This window comes from Tachyglossus aculeatus, chromosome 13 (assembly GCF_015852505.1).
Source record: "Tachyglossus aculeatus isolate mTacAcu1 chromosome 13, mTacAcu1.pri, whole genome shotgun sequence".
In the NCBI taxonomy this organism is placed as follows: domain Eukaryota; kingdom Metazoa; phylum Chordata; class Mammalia; order Monotremata; family Tachyglossidae; genus Tachyglossus; species Tachyglossus aculeatus.
Window position 1 is genome coordinate 21,481,050 of NC_052078.1, and position 14,409 is coordinate 21,495,458.

General features: G+C 40.8%; 1 protein-coding gene across 6 annotated transcripts in view; it reads right to left on the reverse strand.

Moving 5' to 3' along the window:
* The window catches only part of MLLT10 (MLLT10 histone lysine methyltransferase DOT1L cofactor), a 157,691-nt gene that overhangs the window by 21,472 nt on the left and 121,810 nt on the right, over nucleotides 1-14,409 (reverse strand). The gene's annotated exons all lie outside the window — the stretch shown is intronic.

Genomic DNA, 14,409 nt, shown 5'->3' on the forward strand with positions numbered 1-14,409 from the left:
CTGCATGGGGCTCACAGTCTAAGCAGGAGGGTGAACAGCTACTGAATCCCCATTTTACAGTTGAGGGGACTCAGGCACAGAGAAGTTAAGTGATTTGTCTAAGGTCACCCAGCAGGCAAGTGGCAGAGCTGGGATTAGAACTCAGGCCCTTGCTATTTCCACTAGGCCATGATGCACCTTGGAAGTCTAGCAAGTTTTTATCAAGGACACTCACGACTCTAGACTGTAAGCTTGGTGTGGTCCTGGAATGTATCTACCAACTCTGTTAATACTGTGCTCTCCCAAGCTCTTAGTACAGTGCTCTGCACACAGCAGGCGCTCAATAAATACCATTGGTTGACTGACTGACTGAACTGTCCGAGCCCCAAAATGGTAGACATCAAATAAATTAAACCGTGTTTGTTAAGGAGATTGACATATGAGATCAAGAATGCTGGCACAACTTGAAGAAATAGCTTAGACTGGGGCTTTGGCACAATCTGTAGTCTATTTCCTAGATTTAAGCCCACATTTACAGTAGAATTGCCCATGTTTAGGTCTTGTTAGACTGTTAACTACAGCCTAGAGAATGCCTAATGACAGCAAACCCCCCAACCCTCACCCCCGAAGTTTTCTTGGGGTAGGGTGAGGAGAATGGGGACAGGGACACTCATTGAAAGGAACTGCTCAGGGACCAGGAGGTAAATCCTCCAGAGCTGATAGTATTTTACTTTTCATTGGGGTTAAGAGAGATAGAAGTAGAGTAGAGGGGCAGGAAAATAGATCTGAAATAAATGCAACCTACATGACAACTTCATTTGTCAAGAAAGTAAAGAAAGTCTTAAGAGTGCTCCATTGTTCAAAGGTGAAATTGGAGCTTCATGTTTCACACACAGAACAGAAACAGGCTGTAGCAAGCACTTATTAAAAATGGCCAATCATCCTGTCAATACCCATTAAGTCACCTGAGATTCCAAATTCCAAAATGCAGTTCTTAACACATGGTAGGAAACATTATTTCCTCAAAACTCAGAGACCTGGAAAACTGATCAGGGCTTTTAAAACAAACATCAAAATTCAGACCACACTACCACTGATTCTTTCCATTTAAAAGATGTAAATTGTCTCCACTGAGAGGAATTAGAGCAACAAAGTTCCTTAACAACAAACAAACCACTAATGTAACTTTTAAAGTAGCCTTGTGACACTGAACTGATTTCTATTTTAAAGGTCCAGCGTAAAGAGCAGTTAGGCACAATACATGCACAGATATGCACTTTTAATTCATTTTTCTGCCCTCCCAATAAAGTGTATGGGTGCTATAAACATTCACTGTCATGGTTTAATCACATTTCAAAATAACAAGTTTGAGCGTAATTCTACACCAATGCAAATGCTCAGCTTGAGCATTTGCTGTGCATGTAGTAGATGCTCTGATGCTTCTTGAAAACAGTGAAGTTAATCGACAGATCCAAACAGATTTGTTGAGGACTTACTGTGTGCAGAGCACTGTAGTAAGCGCTTGGGAGAGTATAATAAAAGAGACTTGGTAAACATATTCCCTGCCCACAGTAAGCTTACAGCATTGCAGGGAGAGAGGCATTAATATAAATACATAAATTGCAGTTATGTTCGTAAGTGCTGTGTGGCTAAAGGTGCAGTGACTAAAGAATAGGGTTGGGTGAAGAGAGCTAACATTTAATAAATGAGAAAATAAATTTCCCTTTTCCTTAGATTGCACAAGTTGACCCCCAAAAATTTCACCCTCAAACAAAAACGACCCCACCTTTGTTCCAAAACAATAAATTTAAAACAGACACGCTCCTTCTTCCCGGATTATATTGTAAACGGCCTCCACGTAACAAGAATCCAAGAGAGAGTACACACTCCTGGATATTCCCTTGACCCTCAGAGGCTTTATGCTATGAAATATTTTCTGATAACAGGCCCCATTTCTGATTCAGGTCCCCACCAGTAGGGTTTTAATACTCAGCGGGTGATGAGGGAGGAAACCAAGTGTGAACAACTTTTCAGGTCCCATGAGTAGGCCGCCTGTTGAAGCTGTCAGGTCCAATTGCATCACTCTACGTTCTTCAATGCCCCAAACTGCTCCCTAATTGTTCGGGGCTACGCATATTTCAAGACCATTGTTTAGGCCAATGCTGAAATGCCCACAATTCAGTTTCCAGAAAAAAGGGGAGAGGGATTTCACTGGAGTTAAAGCATTTACCAGACTCTCCTTCATTCATGATAGGACAACAGGAATGGGCCCAAAGTTTATACCTCATCAATGCAACTCTTCCCTCTGGATTACCAAAAAAAACCCCCAAAAAACGCAAAATAAAAAGCCCAAAAAACAAACAAACAAACAAAAGAAAACCACTGCTAATAGTATAGACTGTCAAACTCGGACTGTGTTTGAAAGTAATGAAAAGTTCGCTTCATTATCTACTTCAACCTGAGGGTGTTTTCTTTCTTGCGGACGTAAACAGTGTGGCTTAGTGGATACACTGTGGGACTGGGAGTCAGAGGTGCCTGGGTTTTAATCCTGGCTCCATCAACTTGTACTTCCCAAGCGCTTAGTACAGTGCTCTGCACACAGTAAGCGCTCAATAAATACGATTGATTGATTGATTAATTGCTGTGGGACCATGGGCATATCATTTGACTTCTCTGTGCCTCAGTTACCTCATCCGTGAAATGGGGATTAAAACTGTGAGCCCCTTGTGGGAAAGGGATGGCAACCAACCTGATTAGCTTGTATCTATCCCCGCACTTAGAACAGTGCTTGACACATAGTAAGCGCTTAACAAACACTATAATTATTATTATTATATACTTGGTTGAGCCTGGGACAGTTATTCACCTGTTTAGTCTCTAATGTTCCTTCTGGAGAACGAGGCTTAAATGTACTATTCTTAAAACAATACTGATTAGTAATACTCGTAATAATAACCAATAGTATTTATTGCGCACTTATTGAGCACTATACTAAGTATTCGGAAGAGGTGCAAATCAATCAATCAATCGTATTTATTGAGCGCTTACTTTGTGCAGAGCACTGTACTAAGCGCTTGGGAAGTACAAAACAACAGAGTTGGTAGGCATGGTCCCTGCCTACCACGAGCTTACAGTCTAGAGGGAAAATGTCCACAATAGACATGATGTATAAGTCTTTTCCTATCTTTAAGTGCTTGAGTTCTTCACCTGTATGAAATATTTAATATAATAAGGATATAACAATAACATTGGTATTTAAATGGCTTACTAAATGCCAACCACATATACAAGAAAATCTATTCAGGCACGGTTTCTGCTACACATAGGGCTCACAGTCATCACAGCGTGGCTCAGTGGAAAGAGAACGGGCTTGGGAGTCAGAGGTCATTGGTTCGAATCCCGGCTCCATCACTTGTCAGCTGTGTGACCTTGGGCAAGCCACTTAACTTCTCTGTGCCTCAGTTATCTCACCTATAAAATGGGGATTAAGACTGTAAGCCCCACGTGGGACAACCTGATCACCCTGTATCCCCCAAGGGCTTAGAACAGTGCTTTGTACATAGTAAGCACTTAACAAATACCATCATTATTATTATCACATTCAGAGATTAGAAGTTTTTTGTAACACTGTTTCTATTTTAGAGGTAAAATTTAAAACATATTCCCGCATCAGGAATAAATATTTTTATTACGTCCATTTAAAGATTTCAAGTTTGCCCTCGGAAGACGGTCATTTACATCTGGCTATACAGGAAGAAAATCCTAGAGATATACTAATGTGTTCAACACCACCAGGACTTCCAGGTAGAAATTCATAATCTTATGAGAGGACACTGACTAAATTTACTCTGGGTTAATCATTTCTTTGCCCACTCCGAAGTACAGACCACAACTCTACAAAAGACATCCAAAAGTTAATATCCTCAAAGCTACTAAAAATGAACAAAGCCATTCATTAAAAGTGAATGAGTTCTGGAACAAGTCATTATGTTTTGAAAAATCTATAGCCAGGTTACTGTGCATAATAAGTTAATGAAAATAAATTAACTTGGGTGCTAGACATTATTGCAACTAAGATAATCAATTACAATAGATATTCTTATAATTTGAAATGAAATTCTGAAAAAAGGGCTCCCATAATGGATGTGGGAAAATGTTCATTTTCGATTCCGAAAAAATGTAATTCACCTGAACCATCATCCTCAAACAGAGCTGTCTTATTTATCTAAATTCCACCTATCTTGGCCTGGGGAAAAATATATGCGCCACCTATGTAACCCTAACAGCTTGCTGTAGCCTCAGTGTAGTTACATGTTTCAACTGAGTTTTTGTTTGGGGTGATTATGGCCCCATTCCAAGACAAGAGAGCATTCAGGGCTTATAGAAAAGCAATTACTATGTACTCAATCATTTATTGAATAAAATAGCAACTTCCAGAGCCAGATTCCTTGGTCCTACTCAATAGTATATAAACATAATTATGTTCCTTATTAAATCAGCCTGAACAAGTGTCACCTAGAATGTGTTGGCCTCTGATTGCTGCTGTGTCCTGGAAGACTGAGGGATCCTATATTTCGCCAGAGTGAAGATATCAACTGGCCAATTACTTCAAAACTTGGAAGCTCCTAAATTAAGATACCAGAAAGATTTACAAAACAGCTTTCTCTCAAAAAGTTTCTCCCAAAGATTTATGAGGTAGCATTCACTATTCATTTTGAGGCCCAAATTTATAAAATCAACGTCACACACATCCTTACTTAGTCTCTTGGAACATGGAGGATCCAAAGTGACCATCACAAAAACTTTACCCAAAAACGAATTCTACCTTGACAATTTATGGAATGTTTTTGTTGTTTGTTTGGTTTTGGGGTTTTTTGATGCTTACAGAACACTTACAGTTCTTTAATTGAAAAGATGTTTTTACCAATTGAAACTGCTGTAGTATCTTCTTTGTTTTGACAGCAATGTAGGAGACTAGTAACCTAGTCTATAAATAATGATGATTATAAGCCAAGATCATTGATTGAAGGTTTTAACAGAAAGCAATTATTTCTGTTAAATTCAGTCTTAAATCCTCCAATTTAAAAAAAAGAAACCCTCACCAAAGGTACTCATATACTCTCCAAGACAGGCAGGACTGAACGTAACTGGGAAACACACTGGGATTTGAAATGTAAAATGAAAAATTAATGGCACACCTACAGAAACTAATTTATACCTCTGCCTACTGTACAACAAGGGCACATCAAATCATTAAAAAACCCAAGGGTAGTAACTCCATCTTCCAATAATGTGAAACAGCTATAATCTCAATTCTGAATCATCAGTTTACCAAACTAACAAAACTGGGGATTCTATACATCGACTGTCGATGAAAGTTTAATTTCCTTAAAATCCCAAGTATCAAATATAGCAGCTAACTATAGCATATTCATTCATGCATTCAATCGTATTTACTGAATACTGTGTGCAGAGCACTGTACTAAGCGCTTATCACATTGGGTGTCTGACATACTTTTCCTATTTTTTTAAGAGTGGTCACCACACAGGGGTTGGGAATTGTTCTCATCTCCTTAATCCCGTCTCCAGCTCCCTCCCACTTAAAGGTGCTTTGCTCCCATCATTCTATTTTGGTGCTTAAATTCTATTAATCCCTCTTTTCCTTTTCATCTGGCCATTCGTATTATGGCAATCATGTCCCAAAGAGACATGTCTATCCATCTTCCTTAAAACCAACCCCACAAAGATGGAGAATGACCTCTAGATTCCTTTCCTGTTGGCACCAGGCCCATCATTAAAAATTACTGCTTTAATGAAAGAATGAAAAAGTACAAAAAACAGTGTTTTACCTTGAATATTCTACTCCCTGGCATAAACAAAAATGCCTTACTAGTAGGGCATATATTGTCTCAACCCACTGCAAGATCATCCCAGAATATTATTTGAAGTATCCATTATAAAGAAGTTTTAGTTCCCCCATTTCTTCTGCAAACATGATACCTTAACTCCTGGCTATTCATCTTAAAATAGTCCTCCTCCAAGAGTTGTGAATTTATGTTGACTATTTACAGTATTAAGTGTCCTCTTAAACTTACAAAAAACCTGACACATTCTCCACATGACTTCAAACAGAAACTGCATTCAGACCAATAATGTTAAGAACCATGATTCCTGTGAGTCACGATTTTCTGAGTTATAAGCATATAATTTCATCTAAATATTGTTGTATTCTTTAGTCGGCATGCTGAGGACTGAGAACATTAGGACCGGGAACATTTCGCATTTTTCACATTCAACACCACTACTATTGTCTCAGGCAGCTAAATTGAAGTAGTGCTACACTCAGTTCAACTAAGAGGTCAATGTGCCTCAGTTGCCTGGAGACTGATGGTTGCTACAGCAGCACCAGATAAACCAGGCTAAATAAGCTTCGGCTTGAAGGCAGAAAGCATTTTACTGCTCCACGGAAAGAGAGATGCAGTTCTCAGCATGCAGCAGTGTTAAAAAAAAACAAAAAACAAAAATGCAACTACCTTGACTCTAGCAGGATGCTCGCATTTATTTAAAAAAAAAAACCTTCCTGAAACAAGAAAAATAGAGAGTGACTATTTTAATTGGACTGAGTACTGGATTTACTTGCAACTATGATTCCTTTGTTCTTCAAGTTGAGTCACATGTTACAAGGAATTTTCCCTCTGGCTGTAAATTCCTCCTCCCTGTTACTCTTCACCCACCCCCTCACCTCCAAAATCCACCATCATAATGAATGCAAGGGAAAGGGAAGAGAGAGATTCAATTTTTCCTTAATTTGGCCTAGACACAACCAGAGAGTCATTAAAACCAATTTCAAATAAGGAAGGCGACCCCGGGAATTTACATCGAAAATATTAATGGGATGGAGAGACTAGGACCAATGATAAGAAGGTATCAAGAGCCTACATTCCCACTTAATTACAAGAGAGGAAACTCCTTAGAAGAGCTTTTCCCTCATTTATCCTTTTACTACTGTCTGACCCTGTGCATCTATTACTCTGATGACCTGGCTTCTCTAGAGAACTGGGCTAGACAAATGAAATTCTGCTCGGCCAGGCCTCTCTCCCTTCTATCAGCTAGGGAGAAGGGGTCACCCAAAGACGCTGCTGCTGCCGCTACTGATGTCCTGCACTAGCCCATTCATTTAATCGTATTTATTGAGTGCTTACTGTGTGCTTGGGAGCGTTCCATACGACAATAAACAGGCACATTCCCTATCCACTGTTAATATTAGTGATGGCTTCCACTGCACCAAACACATACGGATGGTCTCGCTCCATCCCTACCCAAGACGGTTTATGGCACTCTCAGAGCCAGGTTTTGGGTACAGTCGAGGGGCATGGGTGAAGGAAGTGGCATGACATAGAGGATAGAGCACAAGCCCGGGAGTCAGAAAGATCTGCGTTCTTCACTTCACTGGGCCTCAGTGACCTCATTTGTAAAATAGGGATTAAGATTGTGAATCCCACCCGTTCAACCCAATCTGCTTGTATCTACACCAGCGCTTAGTACACTGCCTGGCACATAGTAAGCACTTAACAAAAACCATTATTATTATTATCATCATTATTATTACTATTATTAATAAAACCTCACATCCACTTCAAAGGGACAGCCCCAGGATTTTTTACTTTGATCTTGGACGATGCTGTATATATGTATATATGTTTGTACATATTTATTTATTTATTTATTTTACTTGTACATATCTATTCTATTTATTTTATTTTGTTAGTATGTTTGGTTTTGTTCTCTGTCTCCCCCTTTTAGACTGTGAGCCCACTGTTGGGTAGGGACTGTCTCTATATGTTGCCAATTTGTACTTCCCAAGCGCTTAGTACAGTGCTCTGCACATAGTAAGTGCTCAATAAATACGATTGATGATGATGATGATGATGCTGTCTCCCATCAGGAACAACGGACAAGAACTTCCATCAGGAGACTTCAATGACCGAGACCCTGAGTGGAGTAATTGCTTACAGTGCTAGTGGCTTTTCCAGTGCCAACTGCATTCCTTCGTGTCTATCATTCATTCATTCAATCGTATTTATCAATCAATCAATGGTATTTACTGAGCGCTTACTGTGTGCAAAGCACTGTACTAAGCACTTGGGGGAGTACGATATAACAGGGTAAGTAGACTCATCCCCTGCCCACAATTAATCAATGGTGCTTACTGATCACTCACTGTGTGCGAAGCACTGCACTAATGGGAAGTACAATATACCAGAGTTGGCAGACTCATTCCCTGCCCATCATTTTCCCACTGGGCCACAGGGTACAATACGGGAGTAGGCAGACACTGCAAAATTCACATGGGGTTTCCTTCAGGTTAGCTAGCTTCAGAAAGACCTGGGACCAGAACCCAGGTCTCCAGATTCCCAAAGCAGCGATCTTTCCACTGGGTCAAAAGCAAGGCTCTGGTTCTTTGAGGCGGGGGGGCTTTTAGGAATCGAGAAGCCGAGGGTTAAAGGATCTGCCCTCCATTACATTAGTAATCTTTCTAATTGTAATAATAATTAGCCTGGCTTGACTAGAAAGCACTCTGTCACATAGCAACATTCATCCTCGAGACTTCAAAGCACAGCAGAAATACAAAAATGCAGTTTGGTCTGGAATATAACTTAGCAACTACTTTTGGCCAATGATCCTTACAAAATACCTAGGCTGGGAAAGAGAACTTCTCTAATTGAAGCTCTAGGGGAACTGCTAAATAGAACAAAATGGATACAATTATACATTGTCTATACATCATGTGCTTATTCCAGGAAAATACCTAGATGCCCGTTCACTTTATGGTATTTGTTCAACACGTACTCTGTGCCAGGCACTGCTCTAAGCAAATTGGGTCGGACACACATCAGGTCCCACATAGGGCTCCCAGTCTTAATCTCCATTTTACTGATGAGGTAACTGAGGCACAGAGAAGTAAAGTGACTTGTGTAACAAGGTCATACAGCAAGACAAGTGACAGAGCCAGAATTAGAACCCAAAGCCTCTGCCTCCCAGTCTTGTGCTATTTCTACTAGGCCACGATGCTTCTCTTTTATACTAACCTCTGCATGCATTCTACATTCAGTTGCCCATTTCACTCTCTGGCCTATATTCACACCTTAAAAAAACCCCAGAAATGCCAAGACAGAGGTTCACCCATGGTTTTCAAAGGGAAACTCCATCACAGGATCTCCTGGGCCTAATTTCTCCAACTGTACCCTAATGAACTGTTGTTAGTCTAAGAGCTCTCTTCAAATGGCAAAAAACCAATGGATGGGCTTGTCACTTTTGCACACGACACGGGTGAAAATGGAATTTCAAATTCTGCTATTAGCATATATTTTTTAACAACATCTTATCAGGTACAAATAATTCAAATAATAATCAATTGTTTTGCAGAAGTCAAATCCCAAACTCTTAATCTTTAGTTTGCTTTGGGAATCACTAAATACTGGCCGTTAGGTTGAAGCTATCATTCTTTTGGTCCTTCCACCTTCTATCTTCTCACCTTGCCCAAAATTGGGGTTGCCCAATTAACTGAAGGACCGCACTAAAAATGTGCAGCGCCCTGGGGTCACAAAACTTCACCCCCAAAAACCAAACTAATTCTAGAATGCTGATGAGGAAAAAGCCAACAAATGTTTCAGTTACGAGCCCAGCTTACTGTCCAAACTAGAAACTGAGTCAGCCCATAGCAAATTTTAAAAGTTGGAATTGAAATGTCAATGCCAAACATCAAAAGGACCATGTGTTTTACTCTTCTATGAAGTTCTATTCCATCATATCATAGGCCAAAACAAAAAAGGAGGGTGGAGGAGAAATGCTTAATTCCAAAAATTCAAACTATGGGACACATGCCCATAAAAGTGTATTACTTTTTTGTTTACTGTTGGAAAAGCAGCATGGCCTAGGGGAAAAGAACACAGGTTGGAAAGCCAACAGAACTGAATTCTAATCCTAGATCCACCATTGGTTTGCTGTGTGTTCTTGGGCAAGTCCTTTAACTTCTCTGTGCCTGTTTCCTCACTGCAACATGGGGATTGAATATCCATTCTCTCTCCCCTTTAGAGTGTAAGCCCCCAGTGGGCAGGGGCTGTGTCTGATCATAGACACTTGAAATCTACCCAAGCACTTAGCACATTGCTTGGTACAAAATAAGGACTTAACAAATACCACCACTGCTAGTAGTAGTAGTTTCACAGAATTCTGAGTGGCAGTAGTTCCTCATCAAATCTGTCCAACTCGCAGACTTAACCAAAACCGTCCACACCCGAGAAAACATCAATTATTTCAATTTCCTATCTATTTCTTTCACTGCACTCTGTCAAGTAGAAGCACCCCACAATTCAGCTGTGAAAGTGTGAGCGAAACCGGAAGAGGGATACCTCAAATTGAGATGATATACAGTTTGCTCCATTTTTCCATAACTAAGATCCCCAGAAACAGGAGTGCTGGTTCCCCTAGGGTTAAATTTCTCTCCTTCTGTCTAATCTGCCAGGGAAAATGCTGTTAAAAACTGTACCCTATGATAAAGCTAGAGGATACGTCCACTTCCATGAAGTGATCTTTAATGTTCAAATTGTGGCAACAAGAAAAAATCAACGATACTAGTATTCCCTGAATATTTCTAATTTGGGATCGTACAACTCAGTGGGTAACAGTGCAGGGTTTAAGTAGTACTCGTAAGCTCACTGTGGGCAGGGAACATGTCTACTGACTCTGTTACATTGTACTCTCCCAAGTGCTCAGTACAATGCTCTGCACCCAGTAAGCACTTAATAAATACCATTGATGATGGTAAGAAAACCAGGGAAACTCCATCTCCACTATGCTTTGCACTAATATTTGGTAGATTCAATCCATTTCCATATGTTTTGTTTGAATTGTTTTTCTTTCTGGGGGAGGGGAGGGGATGAGGGAGGGAATCCTTAAATCTGAACCTCCCAATGCAGGGGAAACTAGATTTCCCTGACATCGTTTTGCTTAACATCACATTTATTGTGACACAGCTACAATACTGAGAAGTCACTGTAATAATTATATAAACAATTTGAACAGCTAGAAATACCTAGAAATTTTAATCAAATTCAATAATCTTTTCCCAAAGGCTGTCCCAGGGGGACGTGGGCAAGGGGTCAGCAGCAAGATAGATGAGATTGAAATACAGTGAGCTGGCATTAGAGAAGCAAAGTGCAGGCTGGGCTGTAGCAGGTAATCAGACAGGTACGGTAGGAGGGGGCCAAGATGATGGAGTGTTTCAAGTCAATCAAGTATTTACTGAGTGCTTACTGTGTGCAGAGCACTGTACTTAGCCCTTACAACAGAACTGATAGACATATTCCCTGCCCACAAGAAGCAATAAGGAGTTTCTGGGTGATGCAGCAAACACCAGAGGCTCTTAAGGAGTTAGGAGGTGTGGACTGAATGGGGTTTTTTTTTTGGTTTTTTGTTTTGGTTTTTTTTGTTTGTTTTTTTTTTTTTAAGAAAAATGATCTGTACAGAAAATTGAAGTGTGTGTGGACTGGGAGTGGGGAGAGGCAGGAGGCAAGGAGGAAGCAAGGAAGCAGATGCAATAGTCCGGGTGGGATAAGATAAGTGCGTGGATCAGTACGGTACCAGTTTGGATGGAGATAAAAGTGTGGATTTAAGTGATATTGTAAAGGTGGAACTGACATGATTTGGTGACAGAGTTAATGGGTGGGTTGAATAAGTTACAGGATTAGGGGGTGATGCCATGGTTAAAGGCTTGTGAGATTGGGAGGATAGTGATGTATTGTATTCTCCCATGCAATCAGTACAGTGCTCTGTGCACACTAAGCGCTCAATTAATTCCACTGATTGATAAATACAATCTATTGATTTGCTATGACATTAAAGAGGAGGTCATTTTTCTAAAACTGAGAGACACGAAAAAGTAAGCAGCTAAGGGAACTAAGAAGTCATGCAAATAAGTACTTGTATGGACAAGTACAATTATGAGATTTGGATACAGAGTCAAGTAAATGTGATTTTATTTGTAGCTACATCAGGGATTCACCATCTGAACAAAGGCAGACCTCTCTGGGATAAACTGGGGAAACACTAACAAACGATCAATCAGTCATTCTATCCTATTTATTGAGAGCTTACTATGCGCAGAACAGTGTATTAAAAGTGCTTTGGAGAGTACAATATAATAATATAACAGACACATTCCTTGCCCACAACAAGCTCACGGTCTAAAGTGGTTTGAGATACTCAGACTTTAAAAGCAAATACTACAGTCAAGGCAGCAACCCAGAAATTTAGTTGGTTTCAATTCTTATCTCAGAAACTGGAATATTATTTCAGTCTTTTTTTTTCCCCGATTATAACTTCTCGTCTTGCAGAAACCCTGTTAAGGAGCTACTGGCAACCAAAGTGACAACTATCACTCTTACTTGCCCCTGATGCGCACTGTACACACCTACTTTCAAATTCAGATGCAGATTATAAAAGCAGATCCCTCCTGGACTAGGATGGGCACAAAGGCAGAAGACGACTGATTTCACGTTACCGCTTTCATATTGTTTCTCAAAACTTCCTACAGTTGCAACAGGGGTTTAATATACATTTTTATTTTGAAATCTAGGGCCCCAAAAATAGGCCACTAGGAGAAAAATGCAGATGAACAGGAAAAGAAACTCAGTTATCTTACAGATGGGCTCTGAGATAGGCATGTCGACAGCAGTTCAACATTGTGAGCCACAAAATGTCTGTCAGGGCAATGGTAGGTCAAAGGGGAGAAGGAAGGGGAGTAAAGGAAAAGATATGATAAATGAGCAAGAGGGGAGAGGATCCGAATCAGGACTCAGGGGAGGAGCCCAGGACTGGATTCTGTCTCCTCCTAGCCCCAGACAGCAGGGGAGGGGGGCATAACTGCCAAAGGCTGGAGGCCCGGAGGACAGTGGGGAGGCCAAGACGAGTCCCCTCCTGGGCTCAGGACTCCCTAAATCCCTCTCTTTTCCACCTGAGTCTGCCTAAGAGAGAAGCAGTGTGGCCTAGTGAAAAGCGGTGTGGCTCAGTGGAAAGAAAACAGGCCTGGGAGTCCAAAGGACCTGGGCTCTCACCCCAACTCTGCCACTTGTCTGCTGTGTGGCCTTAAGCACACTTCTCTGTGCCTCAGTTACCTCATACGTAAAATGAGGATTAAGACCATGAGCCCCGTGTGGGAAATGAACTGCATTCAACCTGATTAGCTGGTGTCTACCCCAGCGTTTAGTACAGTGCCTGGCACACAGAAAGCACTTAAACATCATAAAATTATGTATTAAGGAAAAAAAAAAGATGAGGGATAGAGAATCAGCAGGCCCTGGGTCTGGGAGTTAGAGGATGTGCGCGCTAGCCCCAGCTCTGCCATGGGCAAGTCACTACTTCTCTGGGCCTCATTTTCCTCATCTGTGGAATGGTGATTCAGTATCTGCTCTCCCTTCTTAAACTGTGAGCTCCTTGTGGGACCTGATTATCTTGTACCATTCCCCGGCACTTAGTACATTGCTTTGGCACAAACGAGTAACCATAATAACAACAAAAAATAATAATAACGGAAATTATGGTATTTGTTAAGCACTTATGTGCCAAGCACTGTACTGAACATCTCTGTGCCTCAGTTCCCTCATCTGTAAAATGGGGATTCAGTACCTGTTCTCTGGTCCTACTTAGACTGTGAGCCCCATGTGAGTCCTGATGATCTTGTACCATCCCCAGCACTTAGTACAGTGCTTTGGCACAAACGAGTAACCATAATAACAATAACAACTAATAATAATGAAAATTATGGCATTTGTTAAGCGCTTATTATGTGCCAAGCACTGTACTAAACATAGGGGTACATACAAGATCATCAGGACTCACATGGGGCTCACAGTCTAAGTAGGACCAGAGAACAGGTACTGAATCCCCATTTTGCAGATGAGGGAGCTGAGGCACAGAGAGGCTAAGTGACTTGCCCAAGGTCACACGGCAGACAAGTGGTGGAGCCAGGAAAGTGTTTAACAAACATTATTATTATTAGTAGTAGTAGTAGTAGTAGTAATGAACAACAGCAATTGGACCTCAAACAGAAAGTGGTGCTCCTGCAGAGCAGCTTAAATCAACCCCTTCAGCTGTCAGACCAATATCCAGTATGGGTTTTTTTTTTTTCCTCTCCTGTTACTCTAATGGCTATACATGCAAACACACTTTGGAGTCAGAGCTGTTTGTCTCTGTTCGTCACGACTGGTACTTCAGTTAAGGAGCACTATCCTCATACGTACTCTTATTTTAAACTCCATTTGTGAAAATGAATTTGGAAACCTCATGAACATTGTTGCCAAAAATGAGGACATTTAATTGGGTGCTGTGTGGTTCAGACCTTAAAATCCTAGCGGTTTCTTAAAAGAACAA